Raw genomic sequence first — 4,602 nt, 5'->3', positions numbered from 1 at the left:
GACCCATATAATCCAATTTATATCAATTGGCACTCCCTTCTAGAGGTGGTGGTATTGAAGTATAAATTCTTACCCAAATTGTGGTCGCACGCCTTTCACTGCACGTGCTATAAGCTGTTGAATATATATTGTAGAAATCTCAGCATTTGTGAATTTGTGAATTAGTTGGAGAATATTTCTATTTATTTTATTACACAAATCATATCGTCAGGGGATGTAGCTCAAATGGTAGAGCGATCGCTTTGCATGCGATAGGTAGCGGGATCGATGCCCGTCATCTCCATTTTCTGAAGTGTAGTCTGCGTGTTGCGGTGCTACCCTTTCCTTTTTGTGGATAAGTAACATGAGAATATTGGAACCAAAAGCTATATTAAACGTTTCACTAATACACTCACTTAACATTAGAAAGAATGCATGCTTACTAACAAGAAAAAGCTTACATACAAGTTTGTTTTATTTGCTTGCCTAAAACTTGATTAATTAAGTTGCAAACGCTAAACAACAACCATGGTATCAAAAGGTTGCTTCTAAACTTGGAAGGATGAAGTTAGCTAAAGAAAATGAGGAGAATTAGAAGGTCCAGAATGAATCACACACACACACACACACACACACACACATAGGTGAGAGAAAGCTACACACATATATATACAGACATATACATATATATGTGTATTTATAAATGTTAAAAAATACATGCATACACACATAAACATACATATGTGTATTTATAAATGTTAAAAAATACACGCATAGGATGATGGATGGGATTTGGTGTGTAGCTTGCTTAATGGTGACTCTTATGCTGCTGGAGATGGCTGACTGTGGGTCTGCAAAGAATTCTATGTAAAGTTCTCTTTTTCCTTTTTATAATATATATATTATTGGTCCCAAAAAAATCTATCTATATTTTATTAAAATCTACTTTTATATAATATATATATTATTGGTCCCAAGAAAATCCATCTATATTTTATTAAAATCTACTTTTATATAATATATATATTATTGGTCCCAAGAAAATCCATCTATATTTTATTAAAATCTACTTTTATATAATATATATATTATTGGTCCCAAGAAAATCCATCTATATTTTATTAAAATCTACTTTTATTTTCTCTCTCCCTCTCTCCCCAATGCATGCCCCTCTCTCTCTCTCTCTCTCTCACACACACACACACACACACACACACACACACACACACACACACACACACACACACACACACACACACATAATACAGACACATGTAAACACTTGCACATGCACACTCTCTATGACACATAGATTCTCTCTCTCTCTCTCTCTCTCTCTCTCTCTCTCTCTCTCTCTCTCTGTCTCTCTTCACACACACACACACACATATGTGTATTTAATTTATATTTATATTTTATTAAATCTACTTATCCTCTCTCTCTCTCTCTCTCTCTCTCTCTCTCTCTCTCTCTCTTCATAACAGTCCACATCTAATTGTTCTATGCCAGGAGGCTAGTTTAGAACTCTAGGCCTTCAAATTCCAATTGGGCAGGGGATAGTGTGTGCGTGTGTGTATTATACACACATATACATATATATGTGTATTTATAAGTGTAAAAAATACTCGCACACGCATGCATATACACATATACATATATATGTTTAATTAAATTAAATTTTTATTTATATTTTATTAAAATCTACTTTTTACTCTCTCTCTCTCTCTCTCTCCTCAAGGCATGCCCCTATCTCACTCTCTCTTTGTCTCTCTGTCTCTCTCTCAAAAACACACACACACACACACACACATACACACACACACACACACACACACACATGCACATGCACCCTGCCTCACTCAAACACACGCACATGCAACGTCTCTCTCTCTCTCTCTCTCTTTCTCTCTCTCTCTCTCACACACACACACACACACACACACATGTATTTAATTCATATTTATATTTTATTAGAATCTACTCTCATCCTCTCTCTCTCTCTCTCCCCCAAGCCTACTCCCATCTCTTTGTCTCTCTCAAATGTTGAAACTCTCTCTCTCTCTCTCTCTCTCTCTCTCTCTCTCTCACACACACACACACACACACACACACACACACAAATGTAAATGCACACTCTCTCCTCCCAAATACACTCTTTTTCATAGAAATTAGCTCTCTCTCTCTCTCTCTCTCTCTCTCTCACACACACACACACACACACACACACACACACACACACACACACACACACCCTCATTCTTCTCACACACACTCTCCCACACATAGAAACACACTCTCTCTTACAGACATGCACACACATGCACGTTGAGAGCTTTTTCAACTCCCACACTAGCTATAACTAGCCAGCACTATAAGAAGGCTTGATGAGATCAGGTATACAAGACACCACCCCAAACACCAAACAAAACAACCACACAAGTTGAAGGTCTTTGCTTGCCTCTCTTCAGCTCAATGGTTCTTACTTTAATGCAACTTTGGGCACCTCTTGATCTTGTTAGTTCCTGATTCGGACGCTTCAGCCTTGATCAGTTCTAATTCAAATTAGTCCTAATATTTCCCCACTCCAATGAGTATTGTTTTGGACAACTCTGACCCGGATGCTTATGATAGTTTCCTGATCGGACAAGACTTGCTTCACATAGTTCTGGTCTCACAGTCACTTCTGGTCTGATAGCTTTTGCTTCAGACAATTCTAGTTCAAGCATTTCCCGACGAGTCTAATCTAATCAGTTCTTAATCTGAAAAAGCTTATGTACTTGACAAACACTTCCTAACCAATCTAATTCCTAACCAGTCTAATCTGATCAGCTCCTAATGTGAAAAGCTTCTTTACTGACAACCCTTGATCTGAACAGTCTAACACCAATCATCTACTAGCTAGACAACTTCTATCTGAACAGTTTAACTCTATTAGTCTTGCCCTAGACAGATCCTGACTTAACAACTTCCTGATCTAACAGTATCTCCAGTCAACTCTCCTCCTAACTTCCCACTTCAGTTAGCACTGTTTGAGCACTATATCCTATCACTTCCCCCTTCAATCAGCTAGGATTCAATCGCCACTGATCTACACGCTTCAATCATCTAACAGCTTCTCATCCGATGACTCTTGATCTGTATAGCTTTCGACCTGAAAAGTCTTGCTTCAATTAGTTTTGATTTAGTCAGCTCTTGATTCTGATAACTCTTGACTAACTATTCCTACTTCTAATAGCTCCAGCACTGATCCACACGCTTCCTACTTCAATCAGCACTGATCCACACGCTTCCTCATCAGGAGATGATTATATATAATTTGGAATTATTGGCATGGTCACTATCATTATCCAACTTCTCAACATCTAGCCAAGAGAAAATGGGGAAGAAGCTTGATGTCTAAAAGGATTTCTAGAGATTCATTGAGGAATGTCACTATAGCTCTTCCAAGGGCTAAGTGGATGCTTGAGGAGGCCAAAAGAGAAACGATGGTTTTTCTAAGACTAAATAAGTGAACTTGCCTTACCACCCCAACCCATTGTCTGTGGGGGAAGTTTTTTCTATGAAACGTTAGCAACGCTTAAGGCACTACCTTACTCATGGGATATATGGATCATTTTTCTTGAATTTATAAAGATATAAAAAGAGTCCACCACAAAGGTGGTAATGCATACCATACTTTTAATGGAGAAATCTAAGCCAATAGCACATGATGGTCCCTGCAAAACAATCCCAATTATGTAAGACGAGATGTATAAGCTACTAGATATCTTTGAAATTAGTCACACATACTAGGTGTCACCCATTGAAACTTTTCTCAAGAAGAACAAGAAGCTACTAGATGTGGGCATTATCTTTGGAATCAAGCGCACATATTGAGTGTAACCCATTGGAACTTTGCTTAAGAAGAACAAGAAGCTTTACATATAATATCAAGAATCTCAATGCATGCACTAGAAGGGATCACTAACTCTTTCCTTTAATTGTTTGGAAAGGGTTGCACGTTCATAAGTATACAAATTTTTAAATATGAAATCAACTTTTTGAAAGGGTTTCATGTTCTTGAGTATACAATGTTTTGAATGAAATCAACTAGAACAATTAACTTTTCGAAAGGGTTGCATGTTCATAAGTATACAACTGTTTAAATGAAATCAATCAACTTTTTAAAAGCGTTGCACGTTCACAAGTATACAACTTTTTAAATGAAATCAACTAGTGCAATCAAGTATTGATTAATCCTAAGGATCAATTATTACAATCAATCAGTACAATCAAGTACTGATTGATTCTAAGAATCAATAGAAGATATTATTTGTTATGTAACAAGGGATCTATTCATGTAAGGTGGTGTCTTTTAAGATATTTAATGCTTTGAGTAAATCCACTTAGTGTCAATTACCTTACGTGAGAACGATCCACAAGGTCCTAAAGTGGTTTTTCAATGCAGCAATAGAAAATGGGCAACAACTAGTCAACGCTAACTAATACTGAAGGACCTTATATGCTTCATATAATGTAAATTAGATCATGCCAAGGTGTTTAAAAAAATCCAGGGCCTATTCAACATGTTTGAGGCCTCATTAAAGTGTTGGAGAGCTTGAGGAACTCACATCAATAAAAAAC

At 36.9% G+C, this 4,602-nt stretch overlaps 1 non-coding gene across 1 annotated transcript; it reads left to right on the top strand.

The window, feature by feature from the left end:
• Nucleotides 1-210: 210 nt before the first annotated feature.
• TRNAA-UGC (transfer RNA alanine (anticodon UGC)) lies at nt 211-283 on the top strand. The gene has a single exon. It is a non-coding gene; the product is annotated as a tRNA-Ala (tRNA).
• Nucleotides 284-4,602: the final 4,319 nt, after the last annotated feature.

Source organism: Cibotium barometz, chromosome 58 (assembly GCF_041138505.1).
Source record: "Cibotium barometz isolate CiBa-2024 chromosome 58, ASM4113850v1, whole genome shotgun sequence".
NCBI classification, from domain to species: domain Eukaryota; kingdom Viridiplantae; phylum Streptophyta; class Polypodiopsida; order Cyatheales; family Cibotiaceae; genus Cibotium; species Cibotium barometz.
Note: the sequence above shows the minus strand (reverse complement) of the source record. Positions and strands in the feature narration are given on the sequence as shown.